The sequence below is a fragment of the Lissotriton vulgaris genome, chromosome 10, assembly GCF_964263255.1.
Source record: "Lissotriton vulgaris chromosome 10, aLisVul1.2, whole genome shotgun sequence".
Lineage (NCBI taxonomy): Eukaryota > Metazoa > Chordata > Amphibia > Caudata > Salamandridae > Lissotriton > Lissotriton vulgaris.
Genome location: NC_141698.1, coordinates 294,922,090 through 294,932,152, shown reverse-complemented (window position 1 = coordinate 294,932,152; position 10,063 = coordinate 294,922,090).

The following is a 10,063-nucleotide window of genomic DNA, read 5'->3' as shown; positions in this document are numbered from 1 at the left end:
ATTAGTAATGTTAGTTTTGTAGGAAAATTTGACTGAGATGGTTACTATATGGTCATTGTAAGTGTAGGCACCATGCTGTCTAGCCTCTGGTAATATGACACTTATGTGTTGAAACCAAATATGATTAGCTATGATGAGCCACAGGGTGGTTCGGGGGGAGGTGACATGGGCTTCCTTCTGGTGAGCTGGCTGGAACTCCAGGGGGTGGAGTAAAAGTTAGAGTTCTGCAAGAAACATTTGCAGGAAAGCCAATATATTCTTGAGTATTTTCCGTCTAAAGAACTCTTAAGATGTGGAGGTTATTTTGGTGGCTCTTGTCTTACAAGTTGTTGGACCTGGCCCTTTTTGCAGGGTTATGCCCAAACTGTGCCTTCTTCCTCCTATTTTTCTGACCTTTTTGTTGGCTTTAAGAGTCTGGGCACTTTACCACTGATAAATAGTGCTAAAGGGCATGTGCTCTCAGTCTCAACCCTAAAACATGTTACGAATGGTTTACATCTGTTTGGCATATTTAATTTACTTGTAATTCCCTTGTAAAGTTGTATCCCATATACCAAGGGCCTATAAATTAAATGCTACTAGTGGGCCTGCTGCACAGATTACGCCACCCACAGAAGTAGCATTTCAAACCTGTCTAAGGCCAGCCACTGCAGAGCCTGTGTCCGCAGTTTGCTAGCAGATTGACTTGGCATTCAAAACTACTTGCCAAGCCTTAAACTCCCCTTTTACTACATATAGGTCACCCCCAAGGTAGGCTATAGGTAGCCTTCTAGGCATGGTGCTGTGTAAGTAAAAGGTAGGCCATGTGCCTTTTTTGTGTGGCATGTCCTATTAGTGCCAAACACCCGATTTGTCTCTCACTTCTGAGAGGCCTACTCCTCTCATAGGCTGGCATTTGGAATTATGGTATGTATGCTTAAATGGTAATCCCTGATATGCCATGTTTGGTATGTATAGAAAGGTAGTAATAAATCATGCTTACTGGTGTGAGTGAACTTTTTACTACTATTTTAGAAATGCCATTTTTAGAAAGTGAGCATTTCTCGATACTTATAACTAGGTGCTTTGCAGCCTGACTCCAATCCACGTCTGGGCCTGGTGGACAGCTACACTTTGTACATACTTTCGAGACAGCCAACACACAGGAAGGGTTGGGTGTGACAACTGATGGTCTTCATGGGCTGGGAGAGAGGTAGGCATGACCCACTTACATTTGTATAGGCTGTGTCCTTCCCTCACACAAAGGGCTGATGTACCCCCTACTGTACGTCTGAAGCCAAATGTAAGTTGAAAGGTGATGTTGTGCACTTCTACGGTTTCTTTTGAAGTCACCTTTAAATTGAAGACATTTTGAGTATAAGTACAGGGACTCTTGCCCCATGTTTTTAGACACTGTGTGAACCTGTAACCAGATGCTGCTGGCTCTACAGACTGCACATTGTCAGAAGGAACTGATATGCTGCCAGGAAGATCTGCCACAAGACTTACTTGCTTGTTGTGCTCACCTGTGGCCTGCTGGGGTGCAAGAAGTGTTGCCACTTTGCTACAAGGACCCTGATGTGCTGGCCTGCTGCCTCTTCTCTGCTCTTGTGTCCTCAGTACTCTGGTGTCGGGTGAACTTGACTCCTCCCTGCTCCTTTGAGACCTTTGAGGATTCAATTGAGACAGTGTACGCCGAGCACACCCACCTTTCAGGGGGAGTTGCGTGTCAAGTGCATACTGCTTGGATTCTGTAGTGCCCATTCTCCAAGGACCAAGAGTTTTTTCCAGCAAGGAGTTACCTACCAGTGCCTGCTCCGTGCTCACAGGTACAGCTCATGGTGGCATTGCCCCAAACTCTCCAGTTAGCGTGATGGAGCCCTTCCCCATTCCTAAAGGAGGATTGAGTGTTTTCTCTGGAATTGCCACTGGCATGTCTCTCCTTGTTTTTAAAGACGTGTTGCCCCCTGGGGTATCAAAGACCTCCCTGGGCCCAAAGAAGATACCGTCACTTGAGCCCTCTCCCTAGTGGTCTACAATCAGGCCTGGAAAAGCTCTGTGCTGCAGTGGGCCTGCTCGGCAATCTTTTTGAAAGGAGGTACATTCATTGAGTCGTTGAAGCACTGTGCCAAAGCCTGACAAGCTAGGAACCAACGCAAGGTGTTGTGGCCATGCTGTGCATGTTGGATGTTGGTTTTGCGGGTCACGAAGGACCCGGGAGGTTTTGCCAGCATAGTGACCGTATCTGCTCTATCGATTGCCTATGCCCCTCCTTCTGCTGTGGAGAGTGACTGCAACACAGCAATTCCCCCGAGGAGTCTGGGGGGTTGATTCTGACAGGGATCTCTGTTTAGGATACTGTGAAGCCCCTAATAAACGTGCAAGCATTTTGCCTGCATTTATTCCATAGGGGTTCATCAGTTCTCCAGGGCTCATAACAGTACTGTAAACACTGTATTTGGAACACAGATGCTCCATGCCCTCGGTCCTCACAGGAGGTTATGTATCATTATTGCAATACCGACACCTGTGCAGGGGATATTTTGGCGATACATATGGATGCTTACTCCTAATACCTTCTTGGTAAAAGGACTTTGTGATTTACTTAGTTTCGCTAGCCTAAACATTTGCATTTCAGGCCTTGATTTCTTATGTATGCAGTGTAGATCCTTGCATTTTCAGGATAACAAGTACTGCTTCATGATTTGCGTAATATGCACAGTGAGGGTTTTTTATGACATGTGCAACATAGAACCTTTCTCTTATTTGCACTCATTATGATGTTTGGCAATTGCCTAGTGGGCAAAGTCATTTTTGGTTTATGTCATTTTGGTCTATGTCTTATATACAATATATGAGATATTTTTATATAGTCATGTGTGGAGTATCTTTTGTGGTGTATTCATTGTGTTGCTGGTGTTTGTGTGTGTTGCGCAAACGCTTTACACATTGCCTCCTTGGATAACCCACAATGCTCTGAGCCAAGCAAGCAAGGGGGTGAACATAGGTTATCTTCGTTGTGTAACTTACTTTCCCTGACCAGAATGGTGGGTTCTGTTTGGCTTAGGTGCATACCCTGGCCAACCAGAAACCCCATTTCTAACTCCGGTCAGCAAGCTTCTTTAGGGTTTTCCAAAGTTCTGTACTCCATGTCATTGTTGCAGCCTCTTTTAGGTCTAAGTCATGAAGGAGTTTATCCATGAAATCTAGTGTAGGACGCATATGTAATATTTCACCTTCAAAGGTCTTGACTTCCTGATTGGTTTCTGTTCTGGAATGTTCAGCCTTGAAGATCGTGTATTGAATACATTTGAGCTCGGCCTTAATCGAATCAATTGTCATGCTGGAGGCCATTTCACATGTGTCAAGGTCAGCAGGCTGTTTAGGCCAAGTGGCTTCCACAAAAGTGAGTAGTTGAGCTGTTTTTTTCACTTCCGGTCATTTGCAGTACCAGGTACAGAGATAGTTAAAATCTTGCTCCTTATTTCGACCTATATGTCTCATGCAGGTTCAAGAAGCTTCTGGGAGAGTGTAATAAGTGATGTCCTCTTGGTTAGTGGAGTGAGGAGATAGAATTTAAAAAAACAAGCTGTCCCAGTACACCTTTTTTCCACCAGAGGGGCCCTTGATGGCCAGAAAAGTGAAAGAGCAGGACAGCCCCATCAGACCGAAGCAACAAAGAGGGATCAGTCTTTGTGTCCTGTGTTGTAGACTGTCAGGAAGAGGAGCAGTTTGAACTAATGGTAAAACATCCAGCATTCAGCCCCAAGTGGACACCCTAAGAGGAGCTTGTGAGGCACAGTTCGAGGTGAGGTCGAACAAAAACAAGTATCTGGGAGGCAGCTTTCTTACTGAAATGCAGGGGAACTGCAGCCCCATCACCTCCTGGTAGAAGCTTTCCAGTCTGCAGCATCTGAAGATGGAGAAGATGTAGTGCCTTGAGGGCACTGGGCAGAAGTTGTAGGCAGTTCATGAGCATCCGGGAATGGCTATCAGCCGCAAAGGGTCAGCACGGCACCATGGAGAACCTCTCCAATTAAAAATGAAAGGAAGGAGCAGTGGTAATTGTCAGGCCAGAGGTTAGTCAATGAAAGAGAATACAACGGCGGACTTATAGCGCTGCACCTCATGCTAGTTACATTAATATCAAAGTCCTGCACACTATCACTCCAGCACCCGCTTTTGTGTGATTCCTCTGGATTCCAGATCCTTAATCAATAAAGCAAATGGAGGTGCAACAGGTAATGTAGTTCACTCACTCATGTTATTTAAAAACCTTTATTTATGCTTATTTTTCAATAGCACATACAGCTCAGCCTACGCGTTTCGTTCCCAAACAGTAGGAACTTCATCAGGGCTGAATATCAATCCCAAAAAAAAACAACTCAAAAAGCAGACAATCAACTCAAATTATTACGAGAAAGACACAGGACATGAAAAAACATGATCAATCCTATATGCAAAAAAGATATAAAAGCTTGACTGTGGTTCATTTGAGGGCCATTTAAGGTCCCCAATAGTACACAGTGCAAGGATAGCAATGACAATGGCTGGTTTAGAACAAACAGCCATCACTATACCAGCACATATAAAATAACAATGATTAACCATAGACACCACCAAAAATAAATTTTTGTAAGAATTAAAATATCATGATAGAAATCACATTCCATCTCTGGACTTCGAAAGCATGCAGACTTGAGGAGATTTATGACCTGCCACAGACTTTTAGATGTCAGATAAGTGACATGATGATATTTAAGTTGGATAAGCCAAAGCCAAGAAGAAACAGCAAACACTCTTGTGTAAGGGTATGTCGAAGTTATAAATATCGATAAAATTGAATTTGTGTAATTCAAATTAATTTTGAAGGTACTAAAAGAAATTCATTTGAGGCCCCTGTCAGATGTCAACCACCTTTTATATGCCTATGGGGTCCTACTTAACAAAAACCCTCAAGTCATGCAGAATGATCCAACCACTAGCCAAGGCAGAGGGGTGTATCCAGAGTCATTTTACAAACCTGTTCAATGCATCTCAGTGCTGATCGCCCTGCCAACAGGACCACTGTAGCTAACTCTGAAAGGCCATGTAGAATGGGAGCACCATACAAGAATTCTACAAAAAAAATATGACCCACCAATGCCATCTCTAGGTAAAAGGTGGGGGATCATACCATCCTTCATTCAGCCAATCATACACCACCAGGCTCTGAGCTCCCCTGTATTAAAGGCACAGGCCCACATTTTCAATCCACCATCATATATCAAATTGATGCATCTTCTAAGCACTCTCAGGAATATGGTTGAGCCCAGTCTGACCTTTAGGTGTTGGGGTGAACCCAATAATGAAGCATGCCACTACTAGAGTGGGTGAGTGTTTTATGTAACAAAAAGGTTATTCCTCTTCCCACCTCCGAGTGCGGTGGGAGTATATGTTTCCTTTCCTCCTTCCCCTTGATCAACCATTTCAAGCTGAGAGGATACTTTTTTGGAGTTGGGGGTATTTCAGCGGGAGCACATATCCCCTTGCCTTTCTCTTAGAAAGTATCTCTTCATCGTTCTTATGTCTCTCAGGTTTTTCCTCAGACCCTTTTGTTCTTAAAAATATTTTTTCTAATCTCACATTCATTTGACCAATACAATACCACACAACTTCATCTTTAATATAAATACATTTATGTCACTGATCTTGAAAATGGGTAAGTTAAAACTTTGTAATAGGTAAAATGCCATGTAAGAAGTAACAAAAAATTTAGAATGACATGTTATTAGCATGCAGAGGTTGTTTTCAGCACAATTCTTACCTGGAAACCCCTCCGGTCCACCGCAGTCAAGAGTGGACTGTTTTGCCATTTCGGGGAAAGGGACAGTATAGCTGTTCCGGTCCCATCCCAAGGCGGGCATTACAAGGGGAGGCTGTGGAACTCTTGTGCTGACGATTAACACCGAACAGCGTGAGCCTAACAAGTTTCCCTATTGCTGCTACATTTAGAACTATGGCCTAGATGTACGTAATTTTATTTTACCACTTCTTAAATACCGAATTTTACCGATTCGGTATTTAAGAAGTGGTAAAATAGAGGGTGGGGATGAAGGTATTACAGAATCGGTAAATACCGAATCGTTAAGATTCGGTATTTACCGATTCTGTAAATACCGATTCGGTAATGCCCATTGATTCCTATGGACATTGAAGCCCATAGGAATCAACGGGCATTACCGAATCGGTATTTACCGATTCGGTAAATACCGATTCCAGTAAGGGTACAGGGGTTGTCACTTTGACACCCTCTAGCACCCCAAATACAGACATGTGTGCCATGTGGCACACAGACATGCCCTACGGGCATGTCTGTCTGTCACATGGCATAGGTGTGCATGCACACATGTGCATACACACCTTGATTCGGTATTTTACCACCCAATTGGATTGGGTGGTAAAATACCGAATCTGAAAGTCCTGTGGCACTCTCAGGAGTGTCACCTACATATGGATTTACCGATTTGGTAAACATACCGATTCGGTATTTTACAGAATCGGTATATTTACCGAATCGGTTAAATTACAGATTCTTAAAATAAAATGCCCCTACAACTGAAAACCCTAATACCGGTCGGACACGGCCGAAATCGGCCATTTCCGACCGGTAAGGGCTCCTACATCTGGCCCTATATTTTTAAAACGTTGGAATCATTGAGAAAAAATACTAGAGACTCCTTAGGGGCAGAATTTGCATTGTTATTTGTGGAATTCGAGGCACTTTTGCACACATTGAGAGCTGTTGTTTTTGGCTCGATTCTTACCTGGAGACCCCCTGGTCCACCGCAGTCAAGAGCGGACTGTTTGAGTGGAGGGAGATCTCAAGGCAATTTTTCATCTCCAACTCCCTTCCGGGTTGGGCCACACGCCTCCGCCATTTTGGGGAAAGGGACGGTCTAGTTGTTCCAGTCCCTTCCCAAGGCGGGCATTACAAAAAGAGCCTATGGCACTAGCGCATAGGGGCGCCTCCAAGGCGCGCCAAAGGCAAGCCCGTCTGTGCCTGTCCGCGCCTGGCCAGGACCAGGGCCCCTAACCCCTGTTCCTTTTAACTGCGACACCATAAAGTACTCGTCTAATCAGCTGTTGCACCTCCGCACTAATCCACAGCTAAATTGTACTCGTTTAAACACCAAGGGAACCGCTGTCTCATGTCCAGGCTGCAATTTGACAGTGTATACTAATCTATGCAGATCACGTAATGTTTTTTCATCCATCACTCTAACTAATCTGCAAACACAGTCTAACATGAAATATAAGCCGTCTCTTACCAATAATTTTTCCTTTCTCAATAGCAATTTCTGCTCCCTCCCAAAACATCAGGCTGACGTTTTTGATTTTTTTTGTTGACTTACAACCAGATGCTATCTTTCTTACTGACACATGGCTTAATACCTGCTCTGGTCCAGATGTAGCCAGAGCCTTGCCATCTAACTACGCCATAGTCAGGAAAGATAGAGAGGATAAAATAGGTGGAGGGATCGCTATAATTTTCAAAAATACATATAGTTGTAAGTTTGATGGTCTATTAATCCCTGGCTGTGAAGCAGCAGTGTTATTGGTGTACCGCCCCCTGGGCCATCTGGCCCGTGGGCCACAACCTTCCCAGATTTAGTTATTCCCCTTCTTTTTAGTTTGGCGAATTTCTCTATTCTGGTAGACTTCAATCTCCATCTTGAGGATCGCTCCTGAACTATTAGTAATACTTTTATTTCAGACCAGGCTGCTATGAACATTTTGCTCCACAATGCGGGTCCCACACACAAAGCTGGCCATTTGCTTGACCCTATTTTTTCTAAGTTATCCAATATTCAATTGCCTGCAGCCACTCCTCTGTGCTGGACTGATAATTTTTGAGTGGGCTTTGGGCTTGCGGTTTCACATCTCTCTCATGTGGCGTGCGACAGTGTCACAAAACCAACTAGGAATTGGAAAAATGTGGATATTGCCAATTTTAATAATTTTTTCTCTATTAATGCCCCCATTTTTTAGAACATTTTTGTTCTGGACCTCATGGCTTTTCAATACTGGATCCAGTCAGCCTTGGACGCTTGCCTTCCTATCTCTGTTATGAAGATAAATAATCGCCGTCCCCCTGCCCCGTGGTTCTCCAAAGAGTTCAAAAGTGAGAAAACTAAACGTAAGAACATGGAAAGATGGTAGCAAAGGGCCTATGTGCCTGAAGCTAAAACTGCCTATCTTCTTATTCAAAGGGCGTATCATTCTCGCTGTAGGTCCGCGTGTGCAAACTATGTTTCTTCGACCATTACAGATGTTAAAAACTGCCCTAAAACATTATTCAAGATGGTCAAAGAAATATCTGGTTCTGCAACCTCACAGGCTCTCCCCAATCTGAATGAAATGCAATGTGAGGACCTTGCTCAATTTTTTTTAAATTGGCTGGCAACAAATCCCCCTTTCTTAAGATGCTTACCTCTACTCACGTTCAATCTGGATCTTTGTCCATTTGCAGAGATGCACATGTCACCGATCCCATGAATACATTGGAAATCTGTCCACTTTTAGATATAATTACACTCAACAACACTGAAGTAGTATTAAATCTGGATCTCCTTGTGCCCTCCTTCCCATTATAGTATTGCAGCAGCTTGAACAACCAGCACGTTTACACATCTTGGAACTTTTAAATACATTCTTAACGGAGTCTTTAGTTCCTTCGGAATGGAAGCGTGCAATGGTCGTTCCACTGCTGAAAAAAGCCAATTTTGACCCTGCGCTACCTTCAAACTATCGGCCAATTTCCCTGCTTCCCGCTCTCTTAAAAATTTTAAAGAGTCATATCTATAGTGAACTGTCCAAGTTCACTGAAACTTATGGGCTTCTTCATCCATCTCAGTCTGGTTTTAGGACCGGCTACTAAACTGAGACCACACTTCTAGGAGTCACAGAAATGTTGCAACAGAATTTGGATGCAGGTGATACGATTGCTCTTGTGCTATTAGATTTAAGCTCGGCCTTTGATACGGTATCCCACGCCGTACTTATAAAGGCCTACAATCTATAGGGGTTACTGGCTATCTTCCTTTCTCACGAATCGTACCTTTCAGGTCTTCTCTTCATCAGCCAATTCTAAGATCTATTCTTCACCTTATGGAGTCCACAGGGGTCTATTCTCAGCCCTCTGCTATTTAATATTTATGTTAGACCTCTGGCAACAATTGTTGAAGAGTCTGGGTTGTCGCTCTTCTCTTACGCTGACGACACCCAGATAATTTTTTCTCTTTCAGCTGGAAAGACCACAGAGCTTTCAGCTCTTAGGACGGGGCTCAGCAAAGTGGCATCATGGATGCACGCTAACTTTGCTAAAGCTAAATGGTGAAAAAACTGAGGTCCTGGTTCTGGGTAAAGACAAAAGTCTCTGGGGTCCTCAACACTGGCCTACTGAAATGGGTGTGTTCCCCCAACCTTCCAATCATGTTCGTAACCTTGGCTTTATCATCGGCGAATCATTACCTATGCATCAACAAGCCATTACGATTACTGCAACATGTTTCACCATTCTGAAATGGTTGAGGAAGATTGTGTGGATGCTACCTAGCTCTACCCAGAGAATCATAGTCCAGGCCCTCGTAACATCTAGGCTGGATTATGGCAACACCCTCTACCTGGGAGCAAATAAGGATGTAATACACAAGCTGCAGCGAGTGCACAACTCTGCTGCCAGATTACTTTGTCAAGCCTCCAGAAACGCCTCGATCTCCAGTTTGCTGAGGAACCTCCATTGGCTTACGGTCGATAACTGGGTCAAGTTTAAAGCCCTGATTTACATGTTTCGAATAAAGCACGACAGAGCCCCCCTTTAGTTGAAAAACTTGGCTCGACCCTACGTACCCTCTCGTACGCTTTGGTCTTCCACACAGGCCAAATACCAGGTGCCCAAGGTCAGATTATCCCACACAGGCGGCCGCTCTTTCTCGTATTTAGGCCCTGTACTGTAGAATGCTCTCCCTCTATCTCTCCGCACTCAGTCTAACCTCATACTGTTCCGAAAGTCACTCAAAACCTGGCTTTTTAACCAGTAGGT